Genomic DNA, 16,529 nt, shown 5'->3' on the forward strand with positions numbered 1-16,529 from the left:
AGGAGGAGGTTCGGTTGTTTTGGTTGCTGTTGAAGTAGGAGGCGGTTGAGACACATTTTCTTTTTCTCCCCCTTGTTTCGGAATGGACACGAAAGCAAGGGGCCCTTCAATCTTGCTCTGGAGAGAAAGGGCAGGAGCAAGTTTTTCTGCAAGAGTTCGCCTCACAGAATAGTTGAATATCGGGTCATGTGCTTCCAGGATGTTTGAAATGGCTGCGTGGACATCCAAAACACATGAAGACACAATCTCTCTTTCATATCGAAGAGACTCAATCTCCTTTTGAGAATTGCAGAGTTGAAGACTCTTGACCTTCAGAGTAGTGGTCTTTCTGGCAAGAGCATCCATAAGACAATTTTTAGCAGCAAGATCCTATTGGAGCTTGGTCAGTCGATCCTCAATGGTCGTCTTAAGGTGGAGTGGTCGTCTGAGAGATTTTGACGAAGAGAAGCAAACGACTTCAGTTCTGATGCAACTGAGGTAGCCAGCTGGTTGACAATTGGTTCCAGCTTCGTTTTGGCGGCTTCAGTAGATTCCTGTAAAGATTGTAACAGAGAGGAAGCATCAGAAAATAGTTTTTCTACTTTTTTGGTCGCTGCCTCACAGGCTTTGGTTGAGGCATCAATGGCTGCAGTGGCAGAGTCTAGAGAGACTTGATGAGCTTTGGAAAAAGCATCAACAATTTTCTGAATGGCAGCTTCAAGGATGGTAGACTGGGATGAAGAAGAGGAGGCGATGAGCGAATCTATTTTATCGTGAAGCTCCTTGAGATGCTTCTTGGTAACGGGAGCATCATCATCGTCGTCACTCTGTACCTGAAACGGACTGTAATAGACCGAATCAAATGTCATATCCTCTCAGCCGAGGAATGGTTCTTCGTCCTCTGCTGCCTGAGCAGGAGATGAGGGTGGTGGTGAGGGTGGAGGCTCGGTAGTTGTAGTAGGTTCGGTTTGGGTTGTATGTTCGGTAGTTGGTGGGGGTTTGGGTGCGTCAGTAGGAACCCATGTATCAGATACATTGGTTCTTACTTCTGCGGTGGTGGTGGTTGCTTCGGTAAAGATGGGAGGGGGTACTGGGATGGAGGTGGATGGTATTTGAGTGGTGGAGGTTATGGGGGAATGGAAATGGGAATGGTAATTAGTGGAGAAGAGATTGGAGAAGTGGAGAAGTGAACATCTGGAGTAGGTGATCGTGGTGGAGTGTTACCACGAGGAGACTCATCAGAGTCTGAATGATCTTCCTCAGATTCGCTTGAGGAGGAAGCGATTATCAGCTTTCGCCTTGGTTGGGTTTTTCTCTTCTTCAGTGGAGGAGACTGAACAGTCTATGTAGATTTACGCTGAGAAGGGCCTTTCGCTCCCTTGCCAACCTGCTTGTCTTTGCCTTTGTCAGTTGTCTTTCCCCTTGGCGCAAGCTTGTCAGCTTCATGGATGGACTTGAGCATTTCAGGAGTAAGCTCTCTCGGACCAGAGCGACGAAACTCCTTGTAGGTTTTAATGATTCGGCTGTCGGCAAGAACATCTCCATACATCGACTCAGGGATAGATTCAATGAATTGAAACTTGGATGCGTCGAAGACAATGATCTTCGTGGTATGGAAAGTACCAATCGAAGACATTGGAGAACCAGCAACAATGGGGACGTGGTACTTGTCCATCACCCATTTTGTGATGAGAGTCCAAAATCGAGCATAGGAAATCTCGGAATGCCGAGAAGTAGAAGCTAGACTCTAAATAAGTTGCTGCCATAGGACCGACCTGTAGTCCAGGTTGATACCATTGTAGACCCCATAGAGAAGTGTGATGAACAGACGACTTGCATCGTCTGACCCGGCACTGCGTTCAGATAGACCCTTAAACAGTATAGTAAACAACCCATTCCACTGAGGAGGCAGGCATGATTTCTTGAACTTCGTGACCGTTGTCAGCACCTCAGTATACCCCATGTTGTAGAACATAGAGAACATGTGACCCACCGGAATCGATTCAGGGTTAACCCTAGTTGAATCAGGTTCAAACCCTAAAATTGATCAAAACCTCTGCTTGGAGATTGACGCCTTATGATTGAGCATGTCGAAGAAGATCTTGTCGACTGCCTTGTCGTAATGAGCAGTGGCGAAAATCTGAGATAAGAACTCCATAGGAACTGCTTCGGCTTTAATGAGTGCAGGAGCAAGTGGCGAGTACTTGAGGCATTAGATTATCGGGAACATGAAGGAATCATAGACCTGAGGAGTAAGATCGATGATCAAACTCTGTTGGGGACGAATCGGCAGGATGTGGGAAGTGGCATGAACTGATGATGAATCCGCCATTGTTGTGAAGAGGTTGGGAGAGATGATGAACAGTAGAATACGTGAAGAATTTCTTGCTCTCTGATTTTTGGGTGCAGTAAAGAGGTAAACAAGGGTTGAAGTTACCTTTTATACTGTGGGTAGAGGAGAGAGAAGAATCTGTCCCAAATCTTCGAGGGAAATACGAAGGGTTTTTCGGAAGTGATTGATGCGTGACAGTTGGTAGCACCGATGATTACGCATGAGAGAGAGTGTCAGTCCCGATTCACACGCCTTCCCATCAGGCGCCGTTTTTAAACGAAACGGTTCCACTTCGCATGCCTGGGCTTTAAGCGTCGTTTGAAAATCAAATCGATTGGACTCCCGCCGGAGTCAACATCTTATCCTTTTAGATTAAACGTCATCTTAAAGCAAAATTGACCACGTGGATCAATATTAACCACAACTCCCTTATAACTGCAAATCCCATTTAAAAATTATGCCTTGTAACTAATGAAACCAGAATTTTGGAAAATCAAAAAGATTTTCGTGCTTAGTGTGTAAAAGAAAAAGAAATAAAGCAACACATATGAGGGATTTTGTGATGTCAGTAGAGACACGAAACAAAGGATCCCGGGCACGAATCTCTTCCTTCAAACTCAAGAGAGACTTTAAAGTGTATGTATGGTTTCCCGTTGAATAACGATCAGACACTTATTGAGAAGTGTTGAAAGGCTTCTTTTAATCAGCTAATTTGGGTGGCTTTCGCTTCAATTCAGAATTCCTGATCTTGATATAAGACAGAAATCGAACGAAGTACTTGTGAGACCAATGCAGTCTGTTGAACAAGTAGGTTGGAAATAATTTAAGTGACTAGATAAAATATTTTATGTAAAATCTTAAAAAAAAAAATTAAAACTGGATTCCAAGGGAAGAAATGTTATAGGACTTAACCATTTCATAGGAATCACACAAAAGAAAATTAGAGATTTGACTTTCTATCCGCATTGATAAATCCGTCAATTCGTTAGTGAAAGCTTAGAGCAAAATTGATTGTTCACCATCAATGCATAGTAGGTATTGAATTGTGGGTTTCACTTAGTACGTAGTGACACGAAGCTAAGATCATAAACACATAAATTGTGTAACCATAAACCTCAGTGGTAATTCTGAGAATCTCAAGGGTTACATTTATGAAGCGAATGAGATGGAGAAAAGTAGTGTAGATGGATTAAAGAAACCAAAGTACCTTTGCTGTTAAAATAAGGACCAAGCAGAAAACTCTTATCTCATGTGAGAAGAGAGTCAGGTTGCTCATGATTAGAATAAATATGAAAGCCTAATTGGGAAGACAAGGTTTGTATGTACCAAGTTAGTAAGACTATTATTCAGAATCAGGTGAGACTTTGGACACATACAGCAGCATGCTTCCAGGGACACTTAACTAATGAAATAATTCCCCACAAATATCCAAACAAAAATATAACCACAAAACAAAAATTATCGAACTAATAATAAAAATAAAAAAATGTTTTTGGAGTTTTTTTGATTAAAAAAAATAAAAAGATTTTAGAATTTTTGATTTAAAAAAAATAATGAGACATAAAAAACAAATTTGGATCCGAACTCGAGCGTTCGGTCTATTTCGGCTAAAAAAAATTTGGAACCGAACCCGAGCGTTCAGTCTATTTCGGTTGCAAAAAAAATAAGTTTGAAAAAGAAAAGAACTTTGAAAATAAGTGAAATGAATTTGAGAAAATGATACAAAAGGTTTACAACCAAAGAAACTACCTTAGAGTGATAAGCGAAGATCAGATGATATGACCGAACCCGAGCGTTCGGTTCATTTTGGTATACCAGAACAAGACCCGAACCCGAGCGTTCGGTTCATTTCGGCACACATGAGACCTGAACCCGAACGTTCGGTCTATTTCGCTTCCAACTTTTAATTTTGAGAAGTAGTCTTTGGTACTGACTCTGAATCCATCATTCCTAGCCCTTGTAGAATTTTATTGAAAGATGCTTCAGGAAGAGCTTTGGTGAAGATGTCAGCCAGTTGATCAGTGGTCCGAACAAAGTGAATTTCGACGTTCCCATCTTCCACATGATCCTTAATAAAGTGATACCTCAGTGCTATATGCTTGGTCTTGGAATGTTGCACTGGGTTATGACAGATCCTAATTGCACTTTCTGAATCGCAATATAGTGGGATCTTTTTCATATTGAGTCCATAGTCCCAGAGCTGGCTTTGGATCCAAATCACTTGAGATGTACAGGAGGCAGCTGCAATGTACTCTGCTTCGGCTGTAGACAGAGATACACATGTTTGATTCTTTGATTGCCAGCTAACCAACTTCCCGTCTAGGAATTGGCAGCCTCCAGTGGTGCTTTTCCTGTCTAAACCACAACCTCCAAGGTCTGCATCTGAGTAGGCTTGAACGAAGAAACCTGTGTTTGATGGATACCATAAACCGAGAGAGGTGGTTCGTTTCAGATACCGGAGTATGTTTTTCACTGCAAGCATATGTGGTTCACGAGGATTCGCCTAAAATCTAGCATAGTAACACACAGAAAACATTATATCAGGCCTGCTAGCAGTGAGGTACATCAAAGAACCAATCATCTGGCGATATAACGTAATATCGACTGCCGGTTTTTCCAAGGATGGTGTGAGCTTGGTGCCGAATGCCATTGGAACTTTAACCTTTGAGTCTCCCATCATGCCAAATTTAGCAAGAAGGGTCTTGGTGTATGCTTCCTGGTTGATAAAGATGCCTTCGGGTCCTTGTCTAATATTTAAACCAAGGAAAAAGTTAATCGGGCCCATTGAGCTCATTTCAAATTTAGTCTCCATCAGCTTTCTGAATTCAGCTGTTAAGCTAGGATTCGTTGAGCCAAAGATGATATCATCGACATAGATTTGAACAATCATAACGTGGTTACCTTCCTTCTTACAAAAGAAGGTTGGGTCAACCGAACCTTGTTTGAATTTTGACATCTTTAAAAACTTGGTTAGCGTTTCATACCATGCCCTAGGTGCTTGTTTCAGACTGTAAACTGCCTTGTCCAGAATATAACAGTGATTTGGGTACTTTTCATTGACAAAACCAGGAGGTTGCTCCACGTAGACCGTTTCTTCAAGTTCTCCATTAAGAAAGGCGCATTTCACGTCCATTTGGTAGACCTCGAAGTTCTTGTGTGCAGCATAGGCCAGAAATATTCGAACAGATTCCAGCCTCGCTACTGGAGCAAAAGTTTCCTCATAATCGATTCCTTCTTCCTGCCAATATCCTTTCACCACGAGACGAGCTTTGTTTCGAATCACATTGCCTTCCTTGTCCATTTTATTTCTGAACACCCATTTGAGACCGACAACTGAGGCATCTTTAGGAGTTGGAATGAGGTGCCATACTTTGTTTCTTTCGAACTCGTTGAGTTCATCTTGCATAGCTTGAACCCAGTCAGAATGATCAAGAGCCGTATTTATTGTCTTCGGTTCAACTTTTGATATGAAAGAATTATACATGCATAACTCTACTTTGGAGAATAGAGATGTTTGTTTTGCCTTCGATTGAGATCGGGTGAGGACCTTTTCAGAGACATTACCCATTATCTGAGATACATGATGATCTCTGGTCCATTTAACAAGAGGAGGGTAATTTGGATCATAGGATGGATCCAATTCAGCGTTGACCATTTCTTCCAATTCAGATTGACTATCATCGTCGTAGAACATATCGGAGTTCTCCCCCTCGACTGATGAGCTTTCAGGTGTAGCTGGACTTTCTGGTGCTATAGGACTTTATGGTGTTGTCGAGCTTTCGGGTGCTGAAGGGCTTTCGGGTGGAACTGGAATAGAATTCTCCCCCTCAATTTGTGAGCTCGGTTGTTTTGAAGAAGGTGGATTCTCCCCCTCAACTGAAGCACCTTGCTCAGGAGGTTCGTTTGGAACTTGTTCTCCTTCACCCATTCGTTTGGCGGCATCTTCGACAATTTACTTCAGATGGTCGACTTTGTTATCTGCTTCCTTGGCTTCCAAGAGAGTAGCTTTCTCAGGTTCATCGAATAATTCTACAAACTGATCGAACAGATTAGCAATTGAGTCCGTGACTTGACCTGTTTGAGTGAAAATCTCTCAAATTGTTTCTTCAGCAGCTTTTAGCTTTTTGATGTAGTTATCATCGAAAGTCACATAATATGTTTCTTCGATCTTCCTAGAGCGCTTATTTAAGACCCGGTAAGCTTTTGAAGTAAGAGAATATCCCAGAAAAATTCCTTCATCAGCTTTAACGTCAAACTTGTTACGATGTTCTTTGGAGTTGAAGATGAAGCATCGTGAGCCGAACACATGGAAGAATTTTACGTTCGGCTTCCTGTTATTGATGATCTCATAAGGAGTAAGAGAGAAACGCTTGTTAAGATAAGATCGGTTCTGTGTGAAACATGCTGCAGCAATAGCATCAGCCCAGAAATATAACGGAAGAGAAGCGAAACTTAGCATCGTTCGGGCCGCCTCACACAAGGATCAATTTCGTCTTTCGACAATTCCGTTCTATTGAGGCGTATAGGGAGCTGAGAAGTTGTGACTGGTTCCTTTTTCTGCCAAAAAGTCTTCAAATTCTTTGTTCTTGAACTCCAGTCCATTATCACTCCTGATGTTGCGAACGACTTTTCTCGGTTGCACTTCAACCTGCTTAATAAACATCTTTAGCTTAGGAGTAGCCTCAGATTTGTGCTTCAGAAAGAATACCCATGTAAAACGTGAGAAATCATCAACAATAACAAGAAGATACTTGCTACCACCAATGCTTTCGATAGATGATGGACCACACAAGTCAATGTGAAGCAACTCAAGTGGTTCAACAACTTTTGTGTTTATAATGGATGGGTGACTTTGACGACTTTGCTTCCCCATTTCACATGCAGCACACAAATGTTCTCGATCAAACTTGAGCAATGGGAGACCCCGAACATGACCTCCTGTGACAAGCTTGTTGATGTCCTTAAAGTTGAGATGTGAAAGCCTTCAGTGCCACAACCAGCTTTCGTCAGAATCAGCTTTGGATAATAGGCATATAGCTGGATTTCCTTTGATTGGTTTGAGATTAAGAGGAAAATTTTCGCCTTTGCGTTCTGATTTGAGAATTACCCTTTTTGATTTCTTCTCTATGATTTTTGAACCTTTATCATCAAATGAAACTTTGAGACCGGTGCCTCCTACCAGTTGAGACACACTGATGAGATTATGCTGTAGACCTTCAACATATGCCACCTTTCTTATTGTGAAGTCTCCATTGGTTATCATCCCATAACCCTTTATTGTTCCATAGGAGTTGTTGCTGAATTTGACATTCCCACCATTCTGAAGAGATTGAAATTCCCTTAGCTCTTCTTTCTTTCCTGTCACGTGACGTGAGCAACCACTGTCAATGTACCATTCTTCGTCGAACTGCTCGTCACTTATAACCTGCAAAAATTAAGCAGATTTAGGAACCCAAAGTTTCTTGGGTCCATGTGAGCCTTTCACAGGAACAGGAATAGTAAGAGAAACATCAATAAGATATGTTCTTTTTATTAATGTTGTTTCATCTTTTCTTTTAATGGTAAACACTTTGATTTTGTTAGGATTAGCAACAGTGGGTTTGGTTTCAGGTTTTGGTGTTTGGGCTTTAGACTGCTTTCGGTCTTCCTGGACAGAGGAAATCTTCAATTTTCCTTTTAGGTTCGTTGATGATTTAGAATTTTTTGCACGAACAAAATTGGGTTTAGAAGAGAATTGAGAACTAGAAGAATTAGAATGGGACCGAACCTGTCCTTGAAGGGACCGAACCTGGACGTTCGGTAGCTATTGCTTTCTGGACCGAACCTGTCCTTTCGCTTGCTGTTTGAACCGAACCTGTCCTTTCGGTTGTTGTTGCTCTCTAAACCGAACCTGTCCTTTCGGTTATGTTCCTCATGTGGCCCGAAAGCCTTTTTCTCTGACATAGAATTTCTATCATGATAAGAGAAATGAGTGTTTTGAGAGCGCCAAAACTGCTTTCGCTCAGAGAGATTCTTTTTGTATCTTAGGTTTCTTTGCTGCTTTTGATCTTTCACTTGTTTCGGCTGTCTGTGGATGTTGGCCTTTTGTTTTAGCTTCTTGTCAGCCAGTTCACTTTTCACAGATGATGTTTCGCTGGTGGAAGTGACTTCTTCTATAGGTATTTCTTTTGTACCACTTGTGCTTGGCACGTCAAAGTTGTCAGGCTTGTTGAGCAGCTCTGGTACATATCTTCCTTTTGTTTGCCAGGACGTTCGCTCTGACAAACCAACTGTTTCGTCGGCATTATCTATAGGAGCAGACCAAAAGAACTCATCACAACCATTTGCATTATCTTCGTTCACTATGGCAGTGAGTTCGGCTGTTTGATGCTCGGTTACTCCTGTGACCTTGTACACCTGATTTGGTGTTGTTCTCACCTTTTGGTACACAACAGCCTTTTCCTCAAGAATCGGGGACTTATTTTGGGACAAATGAGCGAACTCCGCAGAATTTTCAGAAATAAGATTTTTGCGGTTTTCGGGTTCGCTCTTGACAAACTCAGAACAGTCGACTACATCCTCTACAAAAATTTCACTCATATCATCGTCCTCATTAAGTTCAGATGCGTTTTCAACATCAATTTTATTTTCTGAACTTAAATTGGCACTCAACGAGTCAAATTTTTGTATAGTTTCAGTCCTTAGTTTCAGCTTATCGTTTTCATCCAAAAGGTTTTTTCAGCATGTCCTTATGGTCCTTGGACTTTATGAAAGATTCTATTTTGTCCAGACCATACATGTAAGTGGGATTCACATCATCAGACGATACAACACTTTCGCAGCTATATGCTTCAGCATCGATTTCATCCTCCTTAAACTCAAGGAAGGGTAAAATCATGCGATGTATTTTCTGCCCTATTTCACAATTCAAATGTAGTTGAGTGATGTTAGCATAAAGTCGTTCAACTCCAACTCTTTTTGCTCTATCCACATCCTTCGCTCCTCACTCTTGGAAGACACCCTGCTTATTTGGTTAGTTAAGTTAGAATTGATGACCCGTGTTTGAGTTAAACAACTATCCAGATTTGAGATTCTTGAATTTAAGCTATTTAATTCCTTTTCATATGATTTCTGTGGGACTTTGAATGAAATAAGGAGAGATTGTACCTTCTTAATCAATTCATCAAGCTCATTGATCTGCATACTGAGAGGTTTTGCTGTGAAGCATAAGTCCGCTCTCTCCTTGGTGTCCTCGTTTCCACCATTAGTATTGTATCCCCTTATGTGAGATACATTAGTCACCACAAAACACTTTCCACTGCTTTCGTCACCTCTTGCAACATATGCCTTTCCATGTGAAGGCTTTCTCACTTCATCATCCTCTGAGTTGGTTGACCATACCTGCACGCCACCGAACTCGTCATCCTCTGCCGAACCCTGTACAATAAGAGCATTCATAGAAGGGTTAGTAGCAGCTTTCTTCCTCTTGATCTCTTCCAGCTTTTTCATCAAGACAGCCTCTTCATCTTTTTCCTCATCTTTCTCTTCCATTTTCTTCAAAACACAATCTTTAGCATAATGGTTCTTTCCTCCACAGTAATAGCAGCTAACGCCAGAATCTCCTTCAACTTTCGCCTCTTTCTTTGGTTCCTCTGTCTTCGGCTGCTCCCTTACCTTTTCAGAACTATAGCTCCCCTGCCAATTTCTATTTTTATTGGTAGGAAACCTCTTCTTGATGAACCTCTTGGGATTGGATACCATCATAGCATAATCTTCTGACGTAAGATCATAGTCCTCTAGGTTCAGATCTTCGTCTTCCACTTCATTCTTGCCTTTTGATAGGAAGGCCAAGGACCCCAAACTTGAGAACACATTCTTTTCTTTCATGACAATCATTTCATGGGATTTCAGAATTCCCACCAGCTTTGCCAATGAATATGACTTGAACTGCTCATGAGCTTTAACTGTTGACACGACAGCTCTCCATTCAAATCTTAGCCCATTCAAAAAGGTGACCTTCTGTTCAATCAACTTCCTTTCTATATCATGTTTGATCATCTTTCTAAGAAGATGATTGAAGCGATCAAACGTCTGAGTGACAGTTTCATCAGAACTCTGCTTAAATTCACCAAACTCAGACAAAAGCAAGGTCTGAATAGAATGCTCTAAATCTTCATCTGTGGAATACAGCTCTCGCAACCTATCCCAGATTTCTTTAGCGGTACTGCAGGAACTCACCAACCTGAACGTGTCAGATTGAAGAGCGAATCGGATCAGTCTCAATGCTTTGATGTTGCACTGAAACTTCTCCTTTTCGTCTTGAGCAACGTCTTTAACATCTTTTAACAGATCATTATATTCTTTCTGAGTTTTAATGATCTTGGATGTTCCTGAGTGAGCAAATGGTCCAGACACAATGGCTTCCCAAATAAGATACCCATTATCTTCAGATCCGATGACATAGTCTTCAAAATGATGAGCCCAAACTTCGTAATCCTGGGTGTATAGAATAGGAATCTTCGTCGTTGATCCAATGTTGTTTGAGATGTTGATAGGATTAGATTGAGAATCGTCCATGCTTGATCGTTTAACCTATTTGAAAGATCAGACTTGTAATATGTAATATTAGGGCAAACGAATAAAATAAAGAGATACGTCAATTATGGAGTGACGGCTCAATAAATATCAGTTAATGCGGAATAACCCTAATCGCTTCTTTCATAGAAAAGATGTGTATGAATTACACATCCTCCTGCTCTGATACCAATTGATGAGTTCGAAAACTCTTTGATCGATTAGATCATTGTAACAGGTAAATAAATAAAACAGAAATAGTAATGTAAAAAACACAAGTATGGATCTGAATGTGTCGAATGATTTGATTAACTCAATCCTCAGTAGAGCTCGATGAAGAACTTCCGCTGTAGAGGATTCTAGGGTTACAAAAGATAAGAACTTGTATGCTATCAAATCTCTATCAATCTTACGTTAAGAATGCATGCAAGCATCTACATATAATAAACCCTAAACAAAACTCGCGGATGGACAGGCCCATACCGGAGACAAAACTTGGACTAGCTAACGAGCCCAAAAGACGCAACACTTAACTGGACCTAACAAACATGACATCCCAAGTCTTTTAATGAAATACATTTCTATGGAAATGCTTTTGATAAATCTTTATCATATTTTGTTTTGAGACAAATTCCGCAACACTTTTATTTAAAATGTTACTCTGATTTTTAAACAAAGTATAAACAAACCGGTCTTTCTGACCGTGATTTTGGGGATGTCACAATAAGTGTTATGTTGATAATAATCATCATGATAGTGGGAGCATAAAAGTTGTGTTGGTATGATTATTAAAGCAAGTATTGCAAGATAGCAATATTAATTATAAAAAACAAGAGTTATACTTTGAGAAGTCGTAAAGGTTGAATAGTTGTTTTGCTAAAATTAAGGGAGAGAAATTGTACTTCGTTTCAAAATCTAAAGCTTAGATTGAGAAATTTTAATAAATTTAGTCAAAGGATACATAATGTGTTCTTAAATTTTGATTATGATTACGGCATTCCTCTTCATAATTCGAATCATAAGAACGTGACATATAAGATATTATGGCAGAAGATTGATAAAGTATCAAATCTTTATGTAAGACATTATGCATCGTGTCCCATAGGCTTCGGGTATAGGATAGATTGCAAATACTATAATATTTGACCATTCTAAAATTTTCCAAATGTCTAGCGCATTTAAAAGGAAAAAGGACAAGAATCAGCTTTGACTAAGATAATTAAACAACTATCAAAGGACGATCCAAAGCTTGCTAAGGATTGGTCGCTTGTGAGTAGTTGGAAGCATGATATTGGATGGAGCATATCGACATTATTCTGAATAGATAAGATTCTATTAAGAATGAGTTATCATATGGTAAGTATGGAAAGGTTTTCATATTGAGAGTTGGATATTGAGAATCTATGTCTAGATTAGAAACTTTTATGCAAAAGGATGTTCAAAGGAATGTACTTTGATTGAGAGACATCACATCTATGGAATTGTCTTGTAACAATTTCCGATAGAGAGTTTTGTTATTCATTGGCAATAGTCATTGTGACCTTAGTGCAGTGACATTACAAAAGGATCATTGCATAAAATGTTAGAATCTAACGTATTCTATAAGTAGCAAGAATTTGATATTCTTACACTTGTGATAAGGATTGGGAGTTGTGAAATGAGTGTGATTGGAAATGTGTTCATTTGACCTATTTCACAAAGTAAGGACCATAGGTAAACATTGTGTGCATGCTAAGAGCATGGGACAAGTATAGTTATAATTCAAATAAGAAGTTGATTACCCGAAACAACAAATAATGAGTAATCGATATGGTGATAAATAAAAGGTGTTTTATTTATACTCAAAGGTTTGAGGCCATATGGGATTAGTATTATTTTTGTGTTTCACTTTGCATGTTTTGACTTCCTGAATAATTTAATTGGTTCAGAACAGTCAAATTATTCGTACGCACCACAGTCGTTCATATGTTGGAAGTAGATATGAATGAACACTGTCATGAATTGGTATGTGGATTGTCTAAAGAGTGTTGGACATAAGCAAATGTTTGCTGAAACATTCATGAGTGCTTGAATATGATTTGAGCATTGGATTAAACCCACGCTCACTTGGATCACTTCATGAGTTGTATCACGAATGATTGGTGAGACAATAACATCTTATATTTCTTGAAACCAAGATGTGTGAGTTGTATCTTGCGATTCGGTTGCACATTGATAATATGTAAACGCACCAGTAACTTGGTGTTATAAAACATATTTGTTGTGTGTAATTCGGTAAGTAAGTGCAAGCGAGCATTGAGTCAAAGTTTATCCGTTCCTTTTATCCAAAGTAGGATAAAAGCGATATCTTTGGGCCCCTCAATCATTTAGTGATGGCACCTAAGCACTTGGCCAAGCCGAGACTAAATTGATGTGTTCAATTGTAGTCTGTTGTCAGTCATCATAAATCGGAAGTCGGGAAATAGTATAGAGAGAATGGATAATTTCATGTCTCATATCTATACGATATCTAGAATGGAGGAATATATAATCCCTTATCTAAAGGACACGCATATTTGATAAGATCAGAGTTGACAGCGGCTTTGGAAAGCTACGATTGCAGATCAGGATCTGAAGTCATACGCAGAATAGTTATTAGACTTATCCAAGTGGGAGACTGTTGGATTAGTGTCTAAGTCCATAACTATTTTGGTATGTACTTGACTCGATGGTGCATGGTCCTTTTGGGTTGCCTTCACCAAAGCAACTTGATAGGATGAATTATGGAGAGAAAGGATTAAATATGATTTATTAATATATTATGAGAATAATATATTAAAGGAGAAATCATATTGTTTAATTAATATTAGTCAAGAATTAATAAGAATTGAGTTTGTGGCTAAAAGACATTAATTAAACTTAAGGGACTAGAACTGTCAATTGTGTGATAGTTGAATATTGGGCTAATGGACTCCATATTAAAGGGGTGGACGAATTCTATGGGGAAACCCATTAGAAATCGTCCAAAGGCCTTTAAGAAAGGAGTACATGGGTTGCTTAGGGCCTAAGCATTCAAATTCGGGTTTCCTTGTTAGATAACCCTAATAGCCTCACTATTTAAGGACCCCTTGGGCACCAAAAACGTGTGCAACTGAATCCTTAGGGTTTCTACATGTTTTTGGGTGTCTCCTCTCTCCTTATTCTTCATCCTCTTTCTCTTGGTGTTTGTGAACCATTATAGGAGTGACATTTGTGAGTCTAAGCCTTCTAAAGTCATTACAAGGAGGATTTGAGATTGTTATTACTACATAACAATCAAGGTATGATCTAAACCCTAATTCATATGTTATATTGATTATCATATACTAGATCTAGGGTTTATAGTCTTGGATGAATTGCGTGTACAATAGAGAAACCTAGATCCAACCATTAGGGTTTGCATGAGCGCATAGGATGTTCTTATCGCTAAAACCCATCACTAAGTAGCAGATTGAAGGGAAATAACGTGGTTCAAGTACCATGATTTGTAGCAGAGTTTGCTTCCATCTTTACTAGTTATCCCGCTGTGGTTGTTCAGGCTGAGAGTGGATATGGTAGATTGTTGGTCCAGAGGGCCATGTCGGTCGAGCTTCAATGGGGGTGTACCTTGCGAGGAAAACTGAGTTAGATCCCGAAGGGTCTAACTGGCGAGCTGCCAGTTGGAGTCAGGGGCTCAAGGAGAATTGGAGATAATGCCTTGTGGAGGATTACAGTCTGGGTTGAGTGATCCGCCTATGGAAGATATGTCACTTTCTGTGACGAGAATTACACTATTTATGCTTCTTGTGTGGAAGAAAGAGATAACGACTTTCCGGTTTCAGAGTTTGGAGGTAAACCCCATGGGATAGCATATAGTTCCGATATTTTTACCAGAGTATTTTATGGTATGTCTGCTGCGAATTATTTCTTATACCTTGAGCGATTCATCAGACTAGACTGAGATGGTTGAGGACAAGGATATGCCTTAGTTGAGTATAGTAAGGCATATTTTAGCAATAGTTCCAGGTAATCAAGTGGAGTATATCGGTGGGTGGCCCTCGTTGTCTAGGTTGTGTATCGACGGTAAGGGTTGAGAGTCATAACTAATTCGGGACAATCGAGATGTCTGATGGTGTGTCAGCACGAAATTTTAGGTGACTAGAGGCAGTCACATTGGGAGGACTCTGAGGTTTTCATCTGATATTTGGGATACTTGGATTTATTTAGTCATTATCTGGAAGCTTATCGACTGCTACATGGTATGTTCCATGCGTCGGGAATGGTACATTTAGTGAGCCAGTCTATAGTGTGGTTTATTTGGTATGTCAATAGATGATGGTTCGAACCCTAAGTAAGGGAGAACTGAGTATTATGTGGGGAGGATCCTCAATCTGATATGGTATAGAGGTTTGGATCATGGGGTCATGAGGTAGTCAAAGCAACGTATAGAGTGAGATGATGCATTTTGCACATGCTTAAGAGAGAATGAGTGTTTTCACGGTAGGTGGTCGTTGGATAGGAATCCGATTAGGGTCCGTGTTTCTTCGGGTGTGTCAATGTTGAGTTTCGAGACTGTTGGGTTGCTGAGGTCAAGATTTGACTGGTGAGAGATTGATAGTTCGATGTATAGATTGTTACATGTACTTCAGGAAGGGCATCAATTGATTTGTCAATCAACTTTAGAATTGGAATGAGTAGTTTCCCATGGGCGTGATCAGAAGAGGATGGGGCTTTGGATTGTCGTCAATGTGTTCTCAGTCATGAACATTTCCTCTGTGCTTATAATTGTAAGTTGGGGTACTTCAAGGTTTTGAGTTGTGTGGGTAGAAGATCAGTGGTTGTGGCAAGATATCGTGAGATTCTACAATGGTGTACCGAGGTATCTGAGTATGATGCCCTAAATTGTTGGATTACTATGAGACTTGAGCTTGTCAGACGGCAAGTGGAACAACAACCGACTATATTTCCAAATGTGAGACCTGGTGGGTTTTGAGGATTCTAACACTCCTATGGTGTACATGCAACCCTAGAAACCTTGGATCTATGTTTGACTAAGATACATGCAAATAATTATTTTTCCAATGTTCTTAGCCTATCTACAATGGCATGGGGAACTTGAATCAAATAAAGCTAGTAGAATTACTTACCTTGTAGTTATAGTTGATTGCTTGGAGTTTTAGAGCCTAGCACCAATAGTGTGGATGTCTCAAATGGAAATCACAAATCACCACAAACTTTGGAACTTTGAGAGAATAGTTATCACCTTCTTGAAATCGGCCCTCTTAGTATCCTCACTACAACTAGTGTGAATTCAAGAACCAAAGCCTCCTTTATATAGTGTTGTGGATTAGGGTTACATCCTTGTAAACCCTAATACACATGTCTTTTCATTTCCATGAGATCCATGGGTTAAAGCTCCATGGAGTATCCATGGACTTTCCATGCAAGCCTAGCCCATTCGAAATAAGCATTAGCCCACACTATATAAATACAAGAGCCCATAATTAATTAGTAATACTTTTGATCTCTAAATTAATTATAGATCAATAATAATTAAATAATATGATTTTATATTAATATATTAGAGCTTATAATATATTAACAAATCATAACTTATACTATTCTCAAAGGATTATCCATAAATTGTTCGGGTGAAGTTCAACCCAAA

This window comes from Lactuca sativa, chromosome 4 (genome assembly GCF_002870075.4).
Source record: "Lactuca sativa cultivar Salinas chromosome 4, Lsat_Salinas_v11, whole genome shotgun sequence".
Lineage (NCBI taxonomy): Eukaryota > Viridiplantae > Streptophyta > Magnoliopsida > Asterales > Asteraceae > Lactuca > Lactuca sativa.